Here is a 17569-nt window from a genome sequence, read left to right on the forward strand (position 1 = left end):
AGATGGAGTTCTGCTTACTGTTGAGCAATCAAGTGAGAAGTATCCAATCGCTTAAAAACATTTATTTGAATATTTACAATAAAAAAGCTTCATAATATCCAAATGTGAACAGGTTATGTGCTTTCCACTTCCTTAAAAAATGGATGAGATAGCTCAAAATAATTCAGATTTAAAGCCTTATCTCTCTAAGTATTATAATATATTAATGCCAAACACTGAACATTCTGCTATGGATAATTTAATGCATGGAAAAATTATATCCAAGAAGACAATAACGAGGAAGTGTGGAACAAGGCATGTGCAAAGGTTCAACTACAGGATTCAGATTACTGCAATATAAATGGTTGATGAGGATGTACACAACTCCTGTTAAACTTCTTCACGTCTGCTAACAGTCCAGATATCTGTGATAAATGTTTTAATGAGAAAGGCCCCCTCCTTCACTGTTTATGGAAATCTACAAGAATTCAGAACTTCTGGAAAGACGTTATAAAAAGTTTATCTGAAGCGTTTTACATCAAAATTCCTTCAGCTGTCAAACTGAAATATTTTCAGAGGACTTTACACAAACACAGACACATACAAAACTACTGGATTCTGGACTTCTTCAGGCAAAGAGAGCTAAAGGCTCTATGCACGGCATGGTGTGACGTATTTTCAGTGGAAAATAAGGCCGCTTTCCAACTTCCGCCCAACGATACATGCTAATTCAAAACAGAATCTATACCGTCCTATACTGCGTTTATTCGTCAGTTTTTGTTTTTTTCTTTGTTAGTTTGTTTGTTTCGATTGTTGTTTGTGTTTACTCTTTATCATAATGGTATCCAAACGTGCTAAAATGATGTTTCAAAAACAGGTTAATAGCACTTCTAGATGTCATTGCTGTGTGCTATAATGGAAATCTTCAGCTAAATTTACTCGTCATTGACAGTCAGCCTGGGTAAATCATGCAAACAGCGAGCAAACGGCAAGTAATTCACCATCATACACTGTTCTCTTCTGCGTTTAATCTCCTGATCAGAAGTTTGGGAGCTGCCTGATGCCAAATGTGGAGGCGATTTGTGCATATTGAGCCCTCTTATTGGAAGAGTACAGATGCTCTTCTTTTGAAACTGCGGATAAAGGAACTTTCAGACTGGATTGGATTGGAAAGACTAACTCATATTCTGAAAGGCAGATGGAAAGACTTTGTTTAACTCTAGGAGTCATACATGAATATTAAAGAAGCTAGGAATATGGGACTCACCTGTGTGGGGTATTTTTGATATGATTTTTATTTTATTTATGATTTAAGCACACTTTATTTTATTTAAATGAAAATTCAAGTGTGTATGTGTATGCATGTGAGTGTTTGCTCTCTATTTTTGGTTTCAAACTGTTCAGTTTATGTTTTATGTTTTGCAATAATAACAGAAAAGTAAATAAAGATATTTGGGGAAATTAAAGAAAGTGTTTTCTGATTTGACATCTTGAAGCTGTCGACATATTCTTGAGATTATTTTAAGCCCTGAGTCTCTTTGGGGACCAATGAATAATCAGTCCTGTTGCTAGTAGTCTTGATTTTAGAGCTGATAAAGTGACATCAATATTCAACCAATCAATCAATAAGTTAAACTTTATTTATTTTGCACCTTTCAAACAAATTCAATCACAATTCAAAGTGCTTTACAGGAGTGAACAAAAGAGACTGACAAACAGGTAAACGGGTTTAGAGACAAATGCACTCCAAAATTAATTGGTTAAAATAATTTAAAAAGATAGAGGATTAAAAAGAGGCAGAGATAAAAGACAAAGCAATAATGGAAATGATTGAATAAAATAAGAAAAATTAAAATTTGTATAAAAATAAATAATAAAAAACAATTTAAAAATGATTTAACATTTCAAAAAGATGAAAAGCCTGTGAAACTGGACATAAAACATGGATGATCAAAACTATAGTTAAATAAAAGTTTAAAAATAAATTAAATAAATAAATTAAAAATTAATTAATTTTTAAAAAATAATTTGAATTAAAATAAAAAATTAAAATGTGAGTGAGATAAGAAATAGAATCAATAGAACAGTGATTGTGATAGTACGTATAGTCATAAAATTATAAAGTACAACATAAACGTCAGAATGAATAAATGAGTTTTTAGCTAGTGTTAAAAATGTTGATAGTCTCAGATCCTCTGGCTGGCAGTTTCACCATCTTGGAGCGTAAACATTGAATGAAGACTCACCATACTTGTTCGTTCTACTCTTGCGGCAGAATTTTGATGTTAAATATTCAATATTTAATGTCAAATATTAATTTCAGTCTGTTTCAAACCAGATAAAATCACTCCACAGGAGCTTTGAGTCAAAGTCGTCTGCTTTAAAACCACTAGTATCCACATTTTTTCAGAATACAAATCTTCCCGTCTGGTCAGTCAAAGGCCTGATGAACAAACTCCACACAAAAACAGACAGACCTTCTTTTTAAGACTTCCCAACTTTGCAAAAACTTTGAATTGAGGCCAGGCCTGCTACTTCAGTGTTGACCTACAAGTTATATTTAACTTTAATTAAGCCTTGCTGAGAATGAAGGAGTGTCCTGCCAACACAACAGCGCTGCACAGAGCACGACGCAGAAATGATGCAATGTAGAAATGCAGGGTTATCACAGGAACTTATTTGTTCACATCCTGCAGCTTGGGTTATCTGCCAACTTTATCAAAAAACATTTGCTTTGTCTACATGAAAGAAGCTGCTTCGAGAAATTATCTACCATAACATTGTGTCTGTAGCGTTCTTTATTTTGTATGTAACTCCATTCACAATGTGGTAGCATACAACAACATCCTGCAAGTAGAACAAAAAAATGCAGACAGCGCACCTCCATGTGAGCATTTCCTCCTGGACCTCACAGCGGAGTGGCTCCGTCTGTGTGAGAAACCGTCATTAAAGTCCCCATGAAGTCTGCCTCAGGGTGTTCTGGTTGCATTCTTGTATCAGCATCAAGCAGGCACTTAGACAAACATGTGGCAGGGAACAACTCAGAGTAGTTAAGGAAGCATGTCACCGTTTTGTTAAACTAGTGTGTGCAGTTATGAAACAAGATGTAGAGACTTATTTTGGACAAGCAATTAAATGTCGGTTTTTAAACAGGTGTGAATAGTCGGTCCTGACCAAACTTGAAAGGTAAACCACTTCCTCCATGTCAAATGCATTGTGGGTTTGTGAATGCAATCACGTCAGGCTGAAATTAGAGAAATAAACATAATACAAATGCATTATTTTCATGCAGATGGTTGAAAATAGTCCCATGACAATGCACTCAATGAAACTCATTCATCAACCAGTCTTAAAAAAATAAAGAGTCCTCCTGCCAAAAGCCAACGGTTACCACACCTTCTGTTAATGCTTATGAAGCAACTCTGGGAAGGTTACCAGGATACAAAGCTCAATCGGTCATTGACGTGACTTGTAGCAGCGTGTTTGTTGGAATTGTGTTATTGACTGATCACTGTATCTGCTGCAGCTTCTGTTATACCTGCTCTGAAGAACTGTATGAATAGAGATGCTGTTAAGAAAACGGTTAAATTTGAAGCAAACCTAAGATGCTTACGTGTTACAGAAAGGATAAGCGCTCAGTGAGGAACTCAGTGATGCCCTTATTATTGGTCTCTGAAAGTAAAAATTCAGCACTTCACCAAGGTTGTCAAGTGGGAACCTGCTTCTGCTGTAGTTTTGTTCAGTTAGTCCCACAACATCTCCAGAAGGCTGTTCAGTGAGCTCCAGAGTCCCAGAGCAACCCCCTCCCATGCAAGCTCTCAACAAGTCAAAAAAATGACCTCCTAAGTCCTGTCCTATCCTCTTTTCCTTAACCCTAGTAAAAACATCACAGGGTCAAGCAAAGGTGGAAGTAAAAGGATAGGAAAGAGAACAGCAGTGACTAGGGAATCTCACCACACTTTCCCTAGGCAGATGTTACAGACGTGATACGTGTTATTTGTGTAAAAACTACAATTGAACATTAATGGACTACAAAATTTGCACCTACCACTCGGTGCGTTCTCTTTGTTTTTATGTGCAGCAAATGAAACGTGAAAACCTCTGGGATAAATATGAGCTCATTAAGATTTTTATATCCTGAAGTCTCTTCAGGATGAGGAACTGTGACTATGAAATCAATACGACTACATGAATAATGTTCAAGTCCTTTGATTTCACTACAATATCAAATTGTTTTGTTTTATTCTCTACCCATCCATTTTCTTTAATTTTCTCATTTTTTATTAGTCTACTCTGGTTTAGTCTTTCTTTACGCTCATTATGTGAAAAGCTCTATAAACCGTGTCTTACTTGCGTAATTATGGTGATAAATATAATAACCACAATATGGCAACATGCCGCCTTTATTGCTTTAATTAGATGTGATTTAGAAAAGTTAATCATATTTACTTAAAATTTCAAAATAGCCAAACAAATGCCATTTGAAACACTGATTGATAAGTCCACTGGTTGAATAAAAATGGAAATGAGAAGAAATCAAAAATGTTTTCATAAGTGGACTGATATAGTTTTCATGTCTGTAATATTCCTCTGTTCATCCATACTGCCTTCCGTTTATCATGTGTATTTTAAGTTTGAGAATGATTTTTAAATCAGTGCTAGTAAAGTTAAAGTCAAGTTGATCGCTTGTTTTGATGAGCGGTCAACAGGTGCGTCACTTTAAATGAAGTTTACACAAAGAATTGTGGGTCATCTTTTCATCTCTCCTTTGGTAAGGGATGGTCCAGTGTTTCCTCAGCTAAAGGAGATAATAAAGGAAGTAATGAAGCTCCTTTCCTTTTCAGTTTGAGAATTCAAACAGCTTTTATCATGGCCGACATTAAAATATTTCCGGGTCGTTTCACTCAGTTAGGAACCTTCCTAAGCAAAATGGACTATTCAAATGGACCTGAAGACCTTTGTCTTACCTACCCTACCCCATGTTCTCCTCATGCATGCATGGCTTCCTCCCACCAGAGATGTGCTTCTTCTTTTTAGGTTAATTTGTGACTCTAACATTGGCTGTAGGTGTGAGTGTGCTTGGTTTTCAGCCCTGTGATTGACTAGTGAGCAATCCCGCCCGTGTACCCCGTCTCACGCCCAATGCCACCTGAGGTGCCCCCAATGGGATAAGCAGGCCTGACTGAGACCTATCCACACAGCCAAAGGTGGATCTATTAAATACTGATGTGAAGGGGGTGAATATTTATGCAGTCACTTATTTTACATTACATATCTTCGTATAAGTGACATTACTTTACTGTAGAAACTTTAATTTGAACTGTATTTATGCTTTTTCTGTATGCTTCCTCCAAAAGATTTCTGACTCAAGATGAGACTTTAACTCTCAGTACAAAGAGGAAGTAAAATGACTAAAGGCTGTAAAGTATTGTCTCTAAAAAATTAAATGCAGGATTTTTTTTATCTTTGAAACAAACTGGTCTATAGCTCTGAGAGTTTGACCATGTCTTTGCATTTCTTGGCCTCCAGGGGGCGTATGCATCAATCTGTTGGAGCTTCAGCCCCGAGCTCTTCATGGATTCTTTCACCTATAGGTTGCGTGCATGACTTAATTTCCTACAGCACATGTAACAGTAGGAAGATAAACAGCAAAAAGGACCCCTTAAATAAATATTTAATGTTGTCATAAATACACGAGGGAGAGACAACATTCCTGGACACATCGCTGGAAATATGTGCAACGCACCAGATCGATTCGTGAGGAATTCAGGAAGGCAGAAGATAAGTTACAGAAAAAGGGGGAAAAGGGAAGCATGGAGAAGAGGTGAACCAGGGGAAAGGAAAGGAGGGGGACAGCTGGAAGAATGACAGGATGGGAGCGTCATCCACTCCTCTCTATCCCACGGGCGAAAGTGGGAAAAGTCAGAGTTCAAGAGCGAGGAACGGGAGGTCACGCTTTCATGTTGACAAAAGTGTATGTCTCCAAGGAGAGGCAGCGACAGAGAGAGGAGAGAGGAACACTGAGGTTTTCACTCACAGGAGGAAGGAAATTTGTTTAGGCCAGTGTGTGTCTAGCACTTCCACTCTACTGTGACAGCTTTGAAGCTGGGAGAGCGAGTAACCTCTGGAAGAGGTGTTAGCGTTGGATGTTGACATGGGAGAATGTGTCAAGAGCACATCTGAATGCATGTAAAACTGGTGAAAAGATGGGCCAGTAAACAGTCTTTCATGTCTATAAAAAGATCTGTTTCATTTTAAGGAGAAAGATGGGGATTTCATATTTCATTCCTGAAATAGCTTGAATGTAGCTGCTCCTCCCTACAACCAATTAGCCTAGCTTAGCACAACGACTAAAAACAAGGAGACAGCAGCCCGACCAGGCTCAGCATTCAGGGTGGGTCTATGAGTCTGGGCTCACTTGCTTATACTCTTAATGATTTAGGCAACTGTGGTTCAATTGTGCAGTCGTCTCAACCAGAGGGTTGGGGGTTTAATCCCCAGCTCCCATAGTCACATGTCTGTGGGTCTTAGGGTTAGACAAGACACTTAACCCCAAATAGCTCCCATTGCTGCGTCAGTGGCATGTGTATGGATGCGTATGAATGGGATTACAAATAGCTCATCTTCATACACTTCAATCAGGGATGCATGAAATCATCAGAACACTATCAGTGTCTGTAGATATCACTGTGGCTTTGAAAGTGAATTATCTATATCAACAGATTAAAAAAAAAAATGCTGGCATTTACAGCTGATATTATGCCAATAATAACCTGCCTATATCAGCTTTACATACTGGCCATACGAACAAATAAGTTAGTAGAGTTTTAGGCTTTACTTACAACGGAAGAGGATAAGGGCCTCAGGTGAAGAAAAATTTGCGCTTGGCACTTAAAATTTGAAATGATGAGATTAAAGTCATGAGACTAAAGTTGAAACTTCAAGAAAAAAGTTGGCATACAATTTTGAGATTTAAGTCAGAAGGACATGAAAAAAATCGAAACCTACCATTACAAACAGCTTATCTCACACACTGATTATGAGCTAAATATTAGCAGTATTAGCCTAGAGAGATTTCAGTAAGCATTTCCCCTTTAAGCAGAGTGCACTGGGGGATCAGTGGAGCTCACATACACCTGCAGTCTGCATCACTCACTGGGTTACAACTGCGTGCATGTGTAGATAAAGCTTTTGGACAGTTGGTGTATCACAGCATAAAAGGGCTCACCTAGCCTCCTCTAGACTCTTGTATGCTGTCATCTAGACCAGTGGTTCTCAACCTTTTTGAGTCGCGACCCCCAATTTAACATACACTGTTGTCCGCGACCCCACTCCCCCCACCCACCCTGCGCGCTCCTCCCAAACATGCATGCTACCCCCCTGAAACAACAAACTGTGCAGGTATACTGAAAAAACAACTTAAAAATATACTTAGAGTTCTTATTCTACTCCCTTTACTGGTTGTCAGTAAAACTCTGGCTCTAATTTCACTCTAATGTCAGTGGAGAAATCCAAAGATTGCAGAAACATAACTAAGTGAAGCAATCGTCAACAAGTGTGAGAGAGAAAAAAGCAGCACCTTTGCCTCTCGGGATGAGCTTCCGCTCAAGATTTTGAGGGCTATTTCTGTATATGATGAATAAATCTCAATAGATACTTTTTTTTTCATGACATTCTGTCTAAATTCATAACTTCTAATATTTTAAAGGTGTCCCGTGTCCTTTCTGTCACTTGCGTGCCTGAACAATACAGCATACTGTTTGTGTCTGATTTATAAACAAGCACTTAAGGTCACACTTAGACTATCAGTTTCTTATTGAGACACAGGTCTTGCCCACACAATACAATAACATCACAATAACACAATAACATCCTATTTTTTGGCAAATCACTTATGGATTTATTAAATAAAACATGTAGCAGCATCACAATAACTCTTTAACGTGACCAACAGACCAACAGTGGTCGCTACATCACATCATACTGCTGGTAGTTGAGCCAGTTAACATGTAAACAAATAACGCAAACGACCCCAGTTGGGGTCGGGACCCCAAGGTTGAGAATGGCTGATCTAGACCAGTGGTTCTCAACTTGTCTGTCCTCAGGACTCACCAGCCTGTCTTATGACTGACTGCAACCCAAGTTTCCAAAAAATCTTTATCAGCATATGTTTAGTTAATTGAATCTGTTGCAGTTTGGAGCATGATTGGACCAAAACACCTGATATAAAAAAGAAAAGGGACAATACTGACAAATGTTATACTCTCTTTCTCCATCATTATGTATCAATTTTTTCCCATTTTCCAGAGAATTTGTGAAATTGCTTCTTTATTATGGGAAAAGAGGTCATTTATCGCAAGAGAAGGAGATAAAGTAGTTGAAATATTGATAAAACATTTAATTTTAGACAATGTCACCGTAAAACAGGGTAATATAAAAGGTATCGATGCATGTCCAGAAAGGACTTCAGGACTTTTGCCACCACTTTTTTTCAGACAACTAGTCATGACCCACTTTTGGGTCCCAACCCATCCATTGAGAACCACTGATCTAGACCCTTTGTTCCCTCTATGGTAGAAGACATGGAATCACACAAATCACACAAAAGTTTTTAAGTTTAATACACAGTCATGTAGCGTGTAGAAAGAAGAATTGGTTTAGAAGCGACAACACTTGGCAGAAAAAAGTGGTGGAAAGGGTTTGAAATCAACAAAAATGTGTTTTGAGTGGCAAAAAGTTGTTAAAATGAGCAAAATTGGTGGGGAAAAGTGATTAAAACAGGGAAAAATGTAGCAAAATTGGTGTAAAGTGGCAAATGTGTAATTATAACAATTATTCTTAGTTTTTTCAAAGCATCTGGAGACGAACTCTAAGTGTCTTGCAACCCCCAAAGGGGGTGTTGACCCCCACATTGACAATCATTGTAAGAGTAGCAGCCACGTGTCATTTCCATCCATACAAACATTTTTGTGTTAGCTGTTGATGTATCTATAAACCTCACCTCTCTACTGAAGTAAGAGACGCCCATATGTGGGATGTATATTACAGCAGTTTACATTGTTTTGCTGATCTATGTGCACAGGAGTTGTTTAAAAAAATAAAGGTCTTTTTCAGCATGTTGTTATCTGACAAACAATTCTGTTACAGTCGATCTCTTTTGTGTCCGTAACCATGGCCCTTATCCTTGGGAAGACTTTATGACTTTAGGGATGCATTGTTAAATAGGAACCATTTTGAAGTCAGACCAGTGGGTGGATCTGTGTCTGTTAGAAAGGTGAGACTTTAGTCAGGGACTCCAGGGGCCGCATTTACCAACAACTCTTTGGAAGAATTGTGATTTAAACCCACTCACACAGTTTTTCAGAAGATTCTGACATTTACCAGAGTTTTCTTATCTGGGATTTATTCTTGGCAAAGAACACAATCTAAGATCACCAGTGAGTATGCACATGTGAGAGCTCATATGGTGGTAAGATGATCATTTTTTCACTTAACAGTACCTGAAGATGAGCTATGTTTTATTATGCCTCTGATATATCCATATTGTTACCATGGTCTGGTTGAATGCTCAATTCTGATTGGCTCTGGAAGTCCTATTGGTGTACATTAACTTCTGATATTTGGACTCTTATGGAACTTTTCAAGTAGTTCTGGTCAAAAAACCTTTACACTGTTCCAAATTCATGCTCAGCAGCTGTTAGATGATAGGAGTAACCATAGCAACCTGAGGCAGTCATATTTTCTGAGAATTAAAGCTGAAGTTCTCTGAGGATACAAAATAGCAAATTTAAAACAACAATGAGCGATTCAATTATTTCATTAAATTTATTTGGTGAATACGACAACTTTGATGACTGGGATGCTGCTGATGTTTCACATCACCTCGTGGTGCATAAAGAGGATATTATTCTGTTTAGCTGGGATTGGAAGGACTGTTGCAGTTATTAGAAAGGCCATCAGGCATTGCTACAGAAAAGGAATTGTTGCTTTAGTAAAACTTTCTATTTTGATTGCAAAAAGTATGAAAAATAAATGAACATGATTAAATTGGGGGTTTCATTCATTTGTTGTCCATTAATCCCTGATAGCTGGACTTGTCAGGCATTAATCCTTACTAATTACTACATTATGTTTTAGGATTGACATCATAGAGTGTCTCAAATATTTCCTTAAGTTTTCGGACATGTCTTGTAATAGTGGTTGCCATTGGTTCTGAGTTCAACCGCCCAAATTCACCTCTGTAACATAGAGACCTGTGGCATTAGTCTTTTCCAGTGAGTTGACACCAGCACTGCTCAGCACCGCCCACCTCGGTGGCCTCCTTCTCAGTACTACTTCATATTGAGTTATATTTACCACAGAAATCCAGCCTTTTGTTTTCATTGATAAATTTCCCATATTGAGAGAGAAATGCAGTGAAAGGAGAGTTACCTAGCTGCAGACATCAGACATGCATAACACAGAGTCATGATACAGAGTCTTTTTGTTGGAAACTGAACTCCATTAGGTACAGGTACTAAAACAGTAAACATTTCATTTTCATGGACGAATTTTGCAACATAAGAGAAAGAAAAAAGACATTAAAAAGTGCTAACACCCTCCAGCCTCACTCTGGACAATAAAAGTCCATCACTGAAACTTGTAAGATAAACGCTATTAGTGTGGATAAAAATCAGTGCTGTGAATAATTTGTATCTGCATCATCAGTCACATCAAAATATCAGACACACAACATAATAGGAACAGTTTTTCTCTAAGAAAAAAAAACTATTTAATCCAACCATTTAAGGAAGTTTTCAATTCCACCAACAGGACAATCTGCTGTCTGGTAAAGTGTGAATCAGGTGGAGGCCTTGGTTAACCTCTCTGTTCCTGTATGATTTGGATCTGTGCTTATTCAGCATTGTAGAAAGCAACCAGGAACTCCTCATGTTTCTCCATATCTTTATTTTACCTGACTCCTCGATGTTAAGAAAATACGATGAGGACATGGTTAAAATAATGAAAAAAAAACATTACTTTGTAACAGAGCTGGTGATGCTCATGTTTGCAAATTATAGGCTAATATTGTCAGCAACTAATCTTCATTTACAAAGTGGCAATGAAAGCCAGTGAGATCTGAAACTGATTAAAAAACATATTTATCAAAGTTTTTCAGTTTCACCATCTGATCTCACTGTTCTTCCTCAGCTGTAGATTAATGATCCACAATAACACTGTGTCTAACAAACATCAAAATAACTCAGATGAGACAGGCTGATAGAAACGGACTTCAATGGAATCAGGAATTCATTATTTTGTCATGAACATTTATTTACAATTTATTTACAAGAATAATCAGACTGAAGGATTCTCTTCTACCTCAGGCCGGAGGCAGCAGAAGAAGGTGTTTCTAAGCCACCTTATAATCTGCGGAATCCAGTCTCGGGGACCTCATCCTGTGCCCCATCAGTGGAGACCTGACCGGATGGTGATCTGCTTTTCCCCTCACCCTCCAGGACTGAAACCATCATTTCAGGTTCAGTCTGCAGGGCATGAAGAGGCTGCAACTGCATCGCAATAGCAGAGTCTGGTTCCTGGTTTGGTGAGGAGTCTTGTGGTTCGCCCTCAGTGGCAGCAGAGGGAACACCATTGAATTCAACTAAAAGCTCTGGAGCTTGTGTGATACCAGGTTCTTGATCCTGATAGGGCTGCTCATCAACTACCTCACCCCCCAGGACTGAGACCATAACTGTAGGTTCAGCTGGTGGGGTATCAATGAGTGTTGGCGACGGCGTCGCAGCAGCAGGGTCTGGGTCTTGGCTCGATAAAGACTCCTCCTCATGAACTGGACTGACAGAAGAAAACTTTCTTTGTTCATCCATGCTGGTGGGGGCAGGAAGTTCAGCCTTGTTCAGAGGTGTGGTCTTCTCAACAGGAGCTGGTAGGACTACCTGCGTTGTATGGTTTTCTGTTTGCTGGCTCATATTCAGAGTCTCCTGGACAGCAGTGAGCCCTGAGGGTTTGTCAGCGTTGATACCTGAGCGAGTCTGACACTGAAACAGGAAACAGACGTAAAACACAGCAGCCTTGGTGATGGTTTTTAACAGCTCTGTGTCAAAGGTGTTGACCATCCTCCGCAGAGTATCAGGAGAGTACCTCTGTCTCACCTTTCCCTCTAAGGAGCGGACCATGAGGTCCCTCACTGAGCAGGGGAAGAAGGCCTGTTGGAGTGAGGTAGACAGAGAGGACGATACTCCATCCATAACGGCTTTGCTCACACTGACAGCCAGCTTAGAGAGCTGTTCTGAGGGCATGTCCCTTGAAGTTGTTCTTTTGGGAACCCAAAAGGCCTGCAGTACTTTTGGGACGAAATCCAGAATCACCTCTTGTGGACTCAGCTTCTTGGAGATGGGAGGTTGTTGTAGTCGCTCCACCAGGGTTCTTGCATATTCATGAGCCTGGCTGAGGACTTTTGGGTGCTTGTAGGAGGGAGGGATGTTGTTTGGAGACTCCAGCAGATGTTTTGCCTGAAACTCCACGTCCCTGTTAAGCATCCTGATGTTTACTTCCCACACAAGCTTGAGTAGAGCCTTCACGTCCTCGTCCTCATAGTCCTCCAGCTCAAACTCCCACAGCTGTACTCTTAAGGTCTTTTTGCTCTCCTCCACCAAAAAGTTAGTGATATCCTCCACCGTGATTTTTGACGGGAGTTTGTTCTTCAGTTGAAGCTGCAACAGTTCAGTCACAACTGCAACCTTCACTTTGAAGGATTGAATGTGCCAGCAAATTTATTTTCCTGATCATTGTTCGAGAGTGCCAATAAGCTCAGTGTACGTCAGTCAGCTTCTACAGGGAGTTTGTTTTTACTGTTTGCCCCTCTCTGTCCCTGTCCTTATCTGTAAATTAAGTGCTTTATGAAAAGAGGCCAGTTTTTATGGATAGAAGGGATTTCCACTTAAATAACAGAATATTGGTTCAGTATGTCTGTGCCAGTCTCCTCCTGTGCGTCATGAGGTGCATCAGAGCAGTGGAGACGCTTATACTGTATGTCTGCAGCGCTATGAGGAGAGTTACAGCTTCTGGGCGCATTAAAGGAATTATACTGTGCCCTGTTTATGAACTTATACAGTTTTAGTGCAAGCAAAAATGAAATTCAGACCTGATCCCAACACAGCCATCTAACTTTTTTTCTTTTAGTAGAACTAACAGGATAATTATCTTTAAAAACTGCTGCAGGTGCTCTTGAACTATGTCTGTAATTAATTATGTCACAGTGTGTTAATAACCTTATGTTTCTGACACTGTTCTGGCATTATGATATGTAAATCTTCTGTGGTGGATAAGTTCATCAGTCAGAGGTGGAGCCATGGGGTGGATTGTGGGGTCTATGCCCCTAATGTTTTCTCAAAACATTAAGTCTTTAACTTTGGTAAAAGTATGTTATCTCTGACTGATGAATGTAAAAAGAAATATCTTGTATTTTGATACAGAGATTGACCCTGCTGATCACAACATGGAAATTTCATTCTTGTTGCCAAACAGAAAAAAAAAAAAAAACTGATTTTTTTTTAAATTTGAAAAGCTTAAAAGCACATGGTACAGAATAAATAAAAACATTACTATTAATATTTCTGCATATTTTAAGAAATATGCATCTGTAACCACACATTTGGCAGCGGGTCAGCAAATTGTAAGTTCGCCTAGGGCACCAAAATGGCTAGAAACGGTCCTGCTGTCTAGTTAGTCTGTTTTAAGGCTATATAATGTGCCATTTGTATAACATATAAACATGTCTAAAGAGCCTTTGAAAACACGTGAAACTAAGTGCCCTCTTCAGTGGCAAGAGGGCTGCAGATCTGCTCACGTCACTGAGCATTGGTGCTAGCGTTCTGGCTAACAGTTCCTTCATTTTAGAGCTGTAGAGTCTGGTAAGCTTTTGTTGAATTCAGGTGTTGAAATAATTTATTTGTGCCACTTTTTCACATTTTTTCCCACCCAATTATGCCACTTTTCATCACTTGCACAATTTGCACACATTTTCGTCTCTTCACCAATTTTGCCATATTTTAACCTGTTTTCATCACTTTTTCCTATCAATTTTTGCCACTTTAAACAAAATTTTTATCCCATTTCACCAACTTGTAAGCCATATTGTCACATGTAAACCAATTCTTGCAATGTTCAGCTTATTTTTGCCTCCCATTTTTGCTGCTATTGTTGCCACTTTTTACGCCCATTTTAATTACATTTCACTGTTTGTTGTCCCTGTTTTTACCTGTTTAACCAATTTCTACCACTTTCTGCCTATTTTTCTGCCTCAATTAACCCATTTTGCCAGTTGCCACTTTTTGATCCCATTTCACCACGCATTTCCACCCACTTCTGCCACTTTTATGCCCACATCAGCACGCCTTTTGCCACTTTTTGCCTGTTTTTGCCACCTTTTTTTTTTTTCTAAAGGTTTATTCTGGGCATTTTTGTGCCTTTATTTGATAGTGGAGGATAGTAGATAGAGTCAGAAACAGGGTTGAGAGCAGGGGCGAGACATGCAGCAAATGGCCCCAGGCTGGACTCAAACCCTGGCCATCCGCGCACATGGGGCGCGCCTCAACCACTCAGCCACCTTCGCTCCCTGTTTTTGCCACTTGAACATATTTTTGCTACTTTTCTCCTATTTTTTTTTTTACATTTTATCTAATTTTTGCCACTTTTAACCAATTTCTGCAACTTAAAACTCTTTTTTTGCCAGTTTTAGCCATTTTAACCAATTATAATTCGATATTTAACAAAATGGATTTACATTTTTAAAAAGGCTTTATGGCACAAATAAATTAAAAAATGATATTTTTTGATTTGAAAAGAGTTGTTATTAAGGTTAAAACAATTAAATATGGATATCAATATGGATATCACTGCTTAACATTTGAATGGGCCCCAGAAAGCTCCCCTCTATCCCCCCTTATGGACGGCCTTGCATACCCTCTATGTCATGCCCAATCTGTGTATATCACTAAAAGAGACAGAATTCTTCAATCACTAAAAAGAGACAGAATAAAGGCAGAGAATAAAATATTAGCATGCTATACTTCGTGATGTGATGCTTGCATGCCAGTAGGACTGGGTATTATCTGGTGCAACAGGACACTTTATTTATTGCTGCTACAAATAAAACCATGGTAAATGTTCTTAAACTACCATATAGTCTAAAAGATTATTGATGGGTTTGTATCTGCAGAGGACTCTGAACTCTGCCAATAGATTTTTAATGTTTTCTTAGGTGTCTTTTAGTGAGTACACACAGGTAGAAGCAGGAAGTCTAATCTCAGTTTAAGGGTGTGAGTACTTAGTATTGATTTTAGTTGAGACTGTAGCTGACCAAGCCTTTAATATATCAGGCAAAGTCAATAAAACTGAGTGGGCTTGAATGTTTTCCACTGGCTACAGTGATAGAATAAATTCTTCTCATACTTCACATACAGTAGGTTTTCTGTACTGGAATGCAGATAAACATAGACACTTTCCAACACATTTCTGTCTATTTTAAAACATGCTAGATTGAATGAGAGATTGTGTTACAGTGAATTAAATATTGACGACGATAGTGACAAAGAGAAAGATTGAGGGAGAGGCGGGGGCATAGTGCCAGAGCGAGATGAGATCATTGTTGAAACAGGGATTTCCACATTTCCATGTCAGTGTGCCCCATGCCATGACACGGAGCACGAAAACAAGAGGGGAGAGGAAAAGGGCGCTCACACCCCGGCACATACTCATAAATAAGCTAGGGGTTAGTTCAACACATATATGCCCCATAAGGAAAATACAGACCATGACTTATCTCAGCCTGCAGCGTAGCAGTGGAAACAATTCAGAGTTCCTGCAACACATAAAACAACACTGCAGCACTGATTTGGACTGTAGCTTATTTCATTGTTTATTCGGACACACACAACCACATACACATCCGCTATCACAATGCAGTCCACTACATTTGGTCCAAAACAAGGACACAGCAGAGAGAGCAGTAAACAAAAGTAGCCTTCACACATATTTTACAAATGCAGCCAGGCATGCACAAAGTAGAATGGTTGGCAGTCACATGAAAACACAGCAAGCAGGCGATGCACACAAGGAAGGACACACTAACACTCTCACACAACACAACAACTCTACCTCTATTCTGTCAATAGGGCTAGGCCTGCCCGGTTTCCACAGCAACCTGGCCCCTCCCTTTGGCTTGCAGGGGAGGTGTTTTGAAAGTTCACAGCGTGTTTGTGGCCTTGTATAGAGGCCCAATACTGCCAGTACAAAAAAAAAAAAAAAAAAAAGAAATACATATGATAAAGACATTTAAATAAAATACAGAGGGAAAAAAATCTCGAGTCAAATTAATGACATTAGAAAGTCTAAATTATGAAATTTAGAAATTACATTTATAAATCATGAAATTAAGAAGATAATGTGGGATAGTTTAAATGGTCAAAACTGACGTTTTTTTCCACATTAGATTTTTGATTCATGATTTCACTTTTTATCTAACAACTAAACTAAACTGAATTATACTTATTATTATGAAAAAATCCATATTTGAACTTTTACACTCATTATTTACATTTTTTTTTTACTCAATTTTAACTTTTTAACAAGAACATTTGAAAAAAAAACTCTTACTACCATATCACCATATATTTCAACATAAATATCACAATTTTACATTTTTTATCTCATGATTAAACTTTATTAAATCATATTTTCAACTATTACATAACAGTTTTAAATATAGAGGCAGAAATTTGAGTTCTTATCTCATATTTTTTCTATTTGTATAATCGTTTTGCCTACTAAATGCATAATTTTGAACTATTTTATCATAATTTATACTTTTTAAATCATAACTTAATTTTTATGCCATAACTTTGACTTTTATTTAATGATTCTGACTTTTAGAATAAGGACCTTCTGATTTATGATTCTATTGTTAATGTCATAAATTATTTTTGTCTCAAAATTGTGACCCGATGAAATGTAAGTATAAAACTTACACTTTTGGATGGATATCTCATAACTTTGGGGTCATAATTTCAAGTCTTTTTTACTTACTTTTAGTTTTTATCTTGTAAATATTAGGAGTGCAAATGTTACATTGGCAGATAAGAACATTTCTGCTGATATATTCAACCAATATCTTGTCTTTAAATATGAAATATAAATAAAATATTTTTTTTTTAAGTTTTGACCCTGCATGTTATTGTATGACTGATAATATCGTAATTTTATGGATTTTTTTCCTCATCATTATTTGCCATTTAAAATACAAGATTTTAAACTCATACTTTAAAAAAAAAAAACATCTTATTTTTCTGTTTGTGTCATAATTTCAACTTTTAATCTCAAAATCAACACTTTTAATCTAAGTTTTTAAAAATTTGTCTTGTAAATTTGGCGGTCTAATTATTTCAATGTATTTCATAACTGTCACTTTTTTATCTTGTGATTTTTACTTTTAAAAATTAAATTCATTTGGACATTAGGATGTAGAAATGTGACTTTCTATTACAGTTTCTAATTCATATCTGATGTTTTATTTTTTATATCATAATATTTACTT

This window comes from Cheilinus undulatus, linkage group 15, assembly GCF_018320785.1.
Source record: "Cheilinus undulatus linkage group 15, ASM1832078v1, whole genome shotgun sequence".
In the NCBI taxonomy this organism is placed as follows: Eukaryota; Metazoa; Chordata; class Actinopteri; order Labriformes; family Labridae; genus Cheilinus; species Cheilinus undulatus.